General features: G+C 46.5%; 1 long non-coding RNA gene across 1 annotated transcript; it reads left to right on the forward strand.

The window, feature by feature from the left end:
* The first annotated feature begins 6,864 nt into the window (after positions 1 to 6,864).
* On the forward strand, positions 6,865 to 8,900 carry LOC145542325 (uncharacterized). Its single transcript, XR_014079781.1, has 2 exons — positions 6,865 to 8,315; positions 8,403 to 8,900. It is a non-coding gene; the product is annotated as an uncharacterized LOC145542325 (long non-coding RNA).
* Positions 8,901 to 9,250: the final 350 nt, after the last annotated feature.

The following is a 9,250-nucleotide window of genomic DNA, read 5'->3' on the forward strand; positions in this document are numbered from 1 at the left end:
TTTGGAACTGAGTTAAAAGGGAAAGGGGTAGGGCATGAGACGTCTCATTTTGTTGGCATGGGTCATGAAAAGATAGCATCATTAAGCAGCTTCCTAAATTGTTGGTTTCCTTGGCAATGGAGGAGGAAGCTTTTCTGATCACAGCAGAGATAGAAGGATTCTGGAAACTGGAGAGTTTTCTTTCCTCTGAGCTTGCTTCTCTTGCTCTTCCAGTGCTCCGTAAGCCTCTTAGTATCTGATGATGGATCCCCTCCTGCCTACCTTAAGGGTGCGTAATTCCTATCAATAACATCTGTAACTGAATCCCAGTGTACAATCCTCGGTTGTACACAGCAGATTGTCAGGAACTGGAAATCTTGGTGGCTGGTTGCCTGACACGGTTGTATTTGAAGGCAGTGAGGATCCAGCTGGCAAGAAGGATAGGCTGTAGAATGAATGGTCTACTACTGGCACGTCTTGGCAGACCAGCAGTCTGCTGTGACAGCCCAGCAGGGCAAGAGAGAGGAGAAGGAGCACTGCGAGCTGTTAACTATTTCTAACTGGACAACAGCACAACTTAAAGAGAGAAGATGAGCAGCTCAGGGTTCTGCACCTATGTCTCCAAGTCTGGTAAGAGGCCTAGGGACCTTGTATGGCTGCCCTACGAGTAACTGCTTGTCACCGTTAGCCACAGGTGAAGCGTAGCTGAAAGCAGTTGCACTGCTTAAACCTGCAGGTCTTTGAACTACAATACATCCTGGTTGAATTCACAGCCTCAATAGGTTCTCTAAGTGAGAGCTAGGATATGTTTAAGAGTGGGGATTGAGATTTCCCACTCTTAAAAGAGTCCTGGAATTGAGTTTTGTTTTTTTTTTTTTAAAGGCTTTTAAGGACTGATATATCTTCTACCCTGAAATTCCCTGAACATACCCTGTCAGTGAATCCTGCCTTGTTTGGAAATTGTGGAATGACTTCCACTTTACAAAGGGAAACCATGTTTCCTCCTGACCGCCTTCATCACCGCTGCCTTGAGGGCGGTGATTAAAGTTAGATCCAAGCATCTCATGCACGCGAAGCATGGAAATGTTTTAGTACTTCACAAGAGCAGAAAATGTGGAGATGAGTGGGCATGGACTCTGAAGGCATTAAACCAGGGAGGGAGAAATGTAACTTTAAATCACATTTCTGATTTAATAGTGGATTAAATGCATTGAGGTGAACTCACCAGTTTGGAATCAATGCATTAGCTTGAACAGCAGGGTGTTCTTACTATTTTATGTGTGTGGCCATTAGTCTTTGAAGATGGCCACCATGAACCTTGGCTCCCTGTATCCACAGCCTTGTGTGATTTCATTCCACATTGGTTTGAGGCCAGCCCAATGACTGACTTTAGCCGATAGAAGGACAGGAAGATTTTGTTTTTGTACTTTTTTGAGCCCCAAGCAGCCATGTAAGATGTCCAACTATCCTGCTGGAGAGAGAGGTCACATGAGGAGCTTGCTGTGCCAGGCACGTGCATGAAGAAGCCAACTTGGATGTTGCAGCCCATATATTTAGACTCTTTGGTTATCCACCACCCCTCCCCAAATTGAGACTTCTCTCCCAAGAGCTATAATTTGGAGGTCTGGATTTGGTCTGATGGAGGGAGGAGGTATGTCCTTTAAGGTATACATACATGGTTACTCAGACATGACAGAGAAAAGCTGTGGATGGGACAGATTCCGGAAGAGGGATTCGGAGCATCATGTGCCCTTCAGAGCCCACCTGTCTCTATGTGGTCCAAACCCACTCAAAGCTCCAGCCAGCAGGAGAACAGTTTCTCCTGGCTTCTGAAGAGGCTGTGCTGTGAGTGTTGCTTTCAGGGACCTTTGGAGTCAAAGACACAGGGAACACATCCCACTCAAGGGTCTGATGTGCATTACTGAGTCATCAGCATGGACAGCAAAGGCAAGAAGCTTGAGCTTCCTTTCCCATCCCATCTGTTTTGAGAACAGATGAACAATGGAAAGGTAGGGAGAAATGCAAAGACATGGGCTTTGGAACAGAAAGACATGCGGGCTTGGTCCCGGCATTGCCCCTCTCAAGCTAGAATGGTCTCTGGGGTTGACTCCCCAGCATCCATGCCTCCACCACCACCCAAGACATTACTTAAGCTGTGACCAACCCCTTCAGCCCTCGAGATAGCTAGGCTTGGGATGGGGTCACTGGAACTCTCGGGATGGCGCCACAGAGGGGGGCACAGATACCGATTTTTGTGCAGGGAAGCACCAGCTTATACCAGCTGCGCTCACTGGTGACGTTCTAAGGAATGGACACACAGTTCAGTCTTGGCCAAAGTAAAGTGAAACTGAGTGGGAATCTGCTGGGCAGAGAGGAGGCTCCCAGGAAAAGTTTTCATTCTTCAAAGAGGATTCCAGGCAGCGGTGGCCCTTTTCCTTTCTCGGAACGTAGTGTCTAGGTGCGATGCCTTGGACAAAGCCAGTAACCCCTGAGATCCCCGCCTGTGGTGCGGACGGGATGACCCGACGCCTGTGTGCGGCATCCACTCAGTGAATGATGGCGATTCTTGCTTGTATTGCTCTGATGAGATAATACTTCTTGAAAAAGATACAGCTCAGCCTCTCTTCTCAAAGATGGCTATCATCAATTCCTTCCCTCCTCTCCAACAAGGAGGCCTCCTCTCACATCAAGAGGTGAAGCTTGTTTCCCTTCTCTTTGAACGTGTGTGGGCTGGCTTTGTGACCACTTCGATCAATAGGATGTGGTAGACGTGATGTTCTGTGACTTCCGAGCCCAGGTTTTAGAAAACTGGCAGCCTCTTCTCTCTCTCTTTTGTGACGCTCGCTTGTGAGAGTCTCCCTTTCAGAACCCAGCTGCCCCACTGTGAGGAAGAAACCCAAGCCTCTTAGAGGGGCCACAAAGAGGAGACCCAAGGCTCTCCAGCTGGCATCTCAGCCAACAGCCAACATCAAGTGTCAGCCGTGGAGTGCACCCTCTTGGACATTTCTGCTTAGCTTGCCCCCAGAGAACTGCAGCCCCGCTGACACGGCCTAGAGTAGAGGGATCGCCTGTGTCCCCCCGACTTCCCCAAATGTGAGAAACGAGAAAAGGTGGTTATTTTGAACCATTAAATGTTGGGGTAGTTTATCATACAGCAAGTGATGACAGAAACCATTTCTTTAAACGTATTCTGCATTTTCATTGAGCTCGTATCAACTTCCCATCTCTCCTGCAGGCTGGTGAAGTGCACACGAGATGTCACCAGCCCACTCCCTCTCTGTCTCAAATCTCTGTCTCTTGATGTCCTTCGCTGATAGTCCATGTGCTGAAACTACCCCCAGTCAATGTCGTTAACTTCTCTCCGTACTTCCTGAACTGCTTGGAAAGAGATATTTGTACACAGGAAGAATAGCAGATTTGCAGTCGTTAAGGCTCAAGTTCAAGACCTGGCTGTTTTACTTAGCAATTGTGGGACCCTAGCAGCAGCAGGCAAGATTCTTAATCTTTAGGGTTTCATTTTTTTTTTTCCCATCGGTAAGTGAAGTTGTTCAGTCGTGTCCGACTCTTTGCAACCCCTTGGACTGTAGCCTACCAGGCTCCACTGTCCATGGGATTTTCCAGGCAAGAGTGCCGGAGTGGGTAGCCATTTCCTTCTCCAGGGGATCTTCCTGACCCAGGGATTGAACCCAGGTCTCCCGCATTGCAGGCAGATGCTTCACCGTCTGAGCCACCAGGGAAGCACTTTCATCCATAAACTGAGGGTAATAACAGTGACTTCCTCAGAGAGCAGTGAAACAATGCACATGAGGTAACACATGTTAAAATCCTTTGGAAATGTATCCCTGCTCATGGCAACTATCGTCATTTGCATCGTTGTACAGTGACCACCAGTGCAGGAGGGCATCAACCAACAGCTCCTCTTTCTGTTCTGTGTTTAGTTCTCCATGCTCTGGGAAACAATATTGCCGAGAGAGAAGCGAATATTATCATCATCTTCATCGGCATCATCACCACTATCATCAGCATCACCATCATTGTCACCATCACCTGACACCACCGAGCATCTACCAAGCTGCATCCTTGTCAAAGATTCTCACAACAGTTTTTCAGGATGTTTGTGTTATTAACACTCTTTTACAGTGGGGAAAACAGAGATAGTCCTGGTCACTCTCTTTGCTCATAGAGAAGATCATAGAGAAGGGAAGTTGGCTTTACTGGAAAATTGAGAACCAGATAAAAAGGGTATTTGTTGCTGCATGCATGTTTTTCCTTTTCCCACCAACCTCAGAGAACTAACGGCTCTTTTAAAGTGGCTCTGGGGGTATTTGGGATGTCAACAACATTATTAAGCTGCACTCCAAATGCTGTGATGCAAATGGCACTTTTTTGGGGGAAAAATACCCTCTGGCATCGGAATAGCAGCAGTGAAGGTTGAATCTGAAGCTGTCGACAACCTGAGAGTCCGTGAGCTGGAGCTTAGGGGAGGCTGAGCATCCTGTTTACTTGCTGTATGCATCCGTCTCTCAGAAGCTGGGCAGGCACTAATTAGATAGCCACTTGGAAAGTGACTACCCCTAACTGGATGCCATCCAGATTGCTTTCTTTGCTCCAGAAGCTTCGGAAGTGGATGTCCCCCTCCTTCCCCAACTGTGCTCCCACCCCATCCTTGCTTGCCAAACCCCAGGGACCACAAATACAGCTAATTATGTCAGCTTGGCTTGGCATTGGTTTTCCAGATAGCATCTTTCATTAGCGTTGCTCTTCCGGTGGCCTGTCTGCTGTACCCGCTGGGGTTGGGGGGTGGGTAACGTTGGTTACCTTGGTTACATAGAAAAGTGACAGAGGGGGAGGTGGGAGGTGAGAATGGTGTCTGAAACAGGCCCCCGACCATGCGTCCTCTCTCCTCCTGCGTCCTGTGCTTCCGCAGGGCGGCGAAACCCCTCTGGGGATGCCCGCGGGGATCTGTTGTCGACTTGCTGGTTGTCTCAACCCTTAAGTATCTTAAAGGCACTTTGTGGTGTCTAAAAGTGAGTTTTGGAGGGCAGTCACTGTATTTTATTTGTTATCCCTGAACCTCTTCCCCCACCAAACGCGCGCGCACGCGCACACACACACACACACACACACACACGCACGTTGCCCACCCAGCCCTAGCAGTTGAAGGCTCTTAGACAGTATATGGGGAATTTAACTGCACCATTTATACACCAGTGGCATGGGCCAAAGGCAGGGGGGTAGTGATTGATCTCCTTAAGAGAACAAATTGTTTGCAGGTTCTTTAACACAGTGCTCACGTTGCATTCTGAGCCCAGGAGTCACACTAAATGGATTGGACACAGAGATTTTTCAGAAGGGTCTTGTTTACTAAATTCCTTCTCCAGGGGATCTTTCCGACCCAGGAATTGAACTGGGGTCCCCTGCATTGCAGGTGGATTCTTTACCAACTGAGTCATTAGGGAAGCCCCAAATTCTACACAAAGCAGGGAATTATGTGACCCTTTATGAGATAAAAGCTCTATGCAGCAGAGTACAGGAACAAGTGTGACGTCGTTTTCTAGACTTTCTGATACTACTTCTGAGCAGGTAAGTTGTGCCTTTTGCCAGGCGCATCTATACCTTGGTCCTCACCCCAGTCCCAAAGTAGCCAGGTGGGCAGCTGACCGAAGAAAGCACAGAAGGGCTTATGTGCCACAGCCCCTCAATCATCCACACATCCTGGCCGTTGGGAGAGTGAAAAACATTTTATTTTTTGCTCTTCCAAAAATATTTTTTTATTCTTAGTGTGACCAAAGCCACAAGGAGAAGCCAGTTGCAAACCTCCTGCTTTTTGTCCAGGAACTATGAAACCGCCAGTATCCAACATCATCTAGCTTGTTGCTTATTAGGTTTTTGGGGCAAGGGGAACATATCACAAACCTAGACCAGCCAGTGGTGAGGACCAGTTGTCATCTGAATTAGTCATTTCAACAGGAATTGTAAAATAAATCCTTTATTTACGCAGACAGTAATTTTAACAACATTGAGAAAAAGATTTGGAATTATGACTGAGACTCCCCCAAACCCACAAAGTGTGAGAGCCAGTAGTGAGTGGCCTGTTTGAAAAACATAAACCTAAAGGCAGACTGGCTCCTGCAGAGAAGAAGCAAAAAAAATATTCCTTTTTCATTTCTAGCCCAGAAAACTTGGCCAGCGTCCCAGCTGGCTGCACTATATTGAAGTCAGTTCAGATATAGATTTCCCCCTTTCTTTGTTTGTGAGACTTACTTACAAAAAATCAGCCAACAAACCAGGCACCCAGATGAGTTTCCCTTTCTTTATTCGATCAGAGAAAGTGTTCCACGTCGCAGAGTCCACGTGGTAATTAATTCATGTGCCTGGTGCCAAAGAGAAACTTGAATTGCTGGTCTGATAATATCAACTGTGCCAAGAAGGACCAAAAGCAGAAGGTCCTGCTGAGGCCTCAGTGATGACAAGCTCTCCAGCACGTCAGCAGTAAAGCCTCAGCCTAGTGACCAGACTGGCCCTTCCTATTTCTACAACTGATAATGTCCAGTGAATGTTGTTCACACACTGGACACGGGTCTGAGTTCATAGTCACCATCTCATTTAATCTTACAACAGCCTTCAGAGGGGTGGTGGCTAAGATCATCTTCATTTATGTCCCAGACAAATCTCTAAAGCTCAGAGAAGAGAGAGAGAGACAGAAACTTATCTGAAGTGACAAAGCTGGGGAATGAAGAAGCCAAAATTTGAATGTAGGTTTCCTAGGACCCTCGGACTTAGCCTGTAACATACTGATTATTTCAGGAGTCAAGTGTTGGAAGCATCGAGGCCCATATTATCCTCATCTGGATGAGACTTAACACCTGATCTATCTTCTTGCAGGATTTGGGGGTCAAGGTTCCAAGCTGCCTGGCCCAACCCAAGGCAACGGCAGGGGCCCAAGTTCCACAAAGTCAGACCTGCGGAGCTGAAATGCCTTGATTGTGAATGTCCATCTTGCAATAGCATCTTCAGGGTTAAGTCTAAGCTCCCTCCCGGCCCCCCGCCTTGTTTTAATGATAAGGAAGTAAGCTGTTGTTGCTTTGATTCTAGGCGGCTGTGAAAAGGAGAAGGCAGCTTAGGTTGAATGGGGAAGGGGTCATGCAAGCAGGGGCTGGTCAAACAAGACAGGCGAGGACCTGGGAGGGCTGGAGCCACAGGGGTGCCAGATCTCAGAGGACACTCCCTGTAGGCCACGGGGAAGACTGACTACCCTGGAAGTGGCCACGGTCGCTGTGATGTGTTTAGACTGGCATACAGAACGATCACTATCAAATGAAAATTCTCATTTCTGATTACCTAGAAACCACTCTTTCCCAGGCCCTGTTGTTCCCAAAGGGCAGAGGGAGACATGAGTGTGTCTTGGGTAGGCGAGTTGTTTTGGGCTCCTTTAAGGGCAGTTCGCTCAGTATCTGTTCAGTATCTGTTCACCCTTTCTTTCAGAGAGCAGCCGGATTCTAGGGGAGGCAGAAGACGGTTCCTGGTGATGGAGCTCAGTCTGTGTACCGAACAACCGGCTCGGACCTCTAATTTGCGAGCCTGTCCAACAAAGCCAAAGTCGTGTAGAACAAACCCACCTTCTCAGGAGCCGATCGTAGTCAACTCATTTACCAGAATCCGCTTCTTGGGTCTTCATCTGCAAATTTAGATAGTTTATTGTGGCAACTTCCCTGGGGGTCCAGTGGTTAAGAATCCGTCCTCCAACGCAGAGGGCGTGGGTTCCGTCCCTGGAAGGGGAACTCAGATCCTGCGTGCCATGCGACTTGACCTAAAAAAGTTTATTGTGCTGGGGTTTCTAAAAAAATTGAACTGCAGTTGATTTACAATATTGTGTTAGGTGTACAGCACCTAACACAATTTAGGTGTACAGCAAAGTAATTCAGAAATAGATAAATATACATATTTATATATACACACACTCCTATTCAGATTATTTTCCATTATAGGTTATTACAAGCTATTAGATATAAGTCCCTGTGCTATATACTAAATCCTTGTTATTTATCTATTTTACATGTAGTGGTGTGTATCTGTTAATCCCATACTCCCAATTTATCTATCCCCTTGGTGGGGCTTCCCAGGTTTCTCTGGTGGTAAAGAATCTGCCTGCCGATTCAAGAGACTCAAGAGAGGTGGGCTCAATTTCTGAATCGAGAAGATCCCCTGGAGTAGGAAATGGCACCCCACTCCAGTATTCTTGCTTGAAAACTTCCATGGGCAGAGGAACATGGCAGGCTACACTCCATAGGACCACAAAGAGTTGGACACAACTGAGCATACACACCTCCCCTTTGGTAACTGTAGTTTTTATTTTTCTTCTTTTTCTGTGAGTCTGTTTCTGCTTTGTGAAGAAGTTTATTTGTATTGTTTTAAAATTCCAGATATAAGTGATATCGTAAGAAAATACTATGGACACTTATACACCAACAAAATGGACAACCTAGCAGAGAAGGCGGAGAAGGCGATGGCACCCGCTCAGTCCTCGTGCCTGGGGAATCCCAGGGACGGCGGAGCCTGGTGGGCTGCCGTCTATGGGGTCGCACAGAGTCGGACACGACTGAAGCGACTTAGCAGCAGCAGCAGCAGAAAAGGACGAGCTTTCAGAACATACAGCCTGCCGAAACTGAGTGAAGAAAAAACAGATAATTTGAACAGACAGATCACTAAAAATGAAATAGAACCTGTAATAAGAAACTCTCTGCAAAACAATTCCAGGATTGGGTGACTTCACGGGGATTCTACCAAACAGAATAACTTACATTGATTCTTCTCAAACTCTTTCAAAAGATTGAAGAGGAGAGGACACTCCCGAAGTCATTCTATGAAGTCACCATCACCCTGATAGCAAAACCAGACAGAGACACTACCAAAAAAGAAAATCACAGGCCAATATCTTCAATTAACATAGAGGCAAAAATTATCAACAAAATAGTAGCAAACTGAATCTAAAAATACATAAAAAAGATTATACACCACAATCAAGTTGGAATCATTCCAGAGTCACCAAGGATGACTGAACATACACAAATGAATCAACGTGATACACCACCACAAAATACAAAAGCTGTATGTCATCTCAATAGATACAGAGAAAACTGATACAATTTCAACATAAAAGCTCTTACCAAAATGGGTATAGAGAGAGAACACATGTCAATATAACAAAAAAGCTATTTATGACAAAGCCACAGCCAATATAATACTCAACGGTGAAAAGCTGAAAGCCTTT

This window comes from Giraffa tippelskirchi, chromosome 3, assembly GCF_054371585.1.
Source record: "Giraffa tippelskirchi isolate mGirTip1 chromosome 3, T2T-mGirTip1v1.2.pri, whole genome shotgun sequence".
Lineage (NCBI taxonomy): Eukaryota > Metazoa > Chordata > Mammalia > Artiodactyla > Giraffidae > Giraffa > Giraffa tippelskirchi.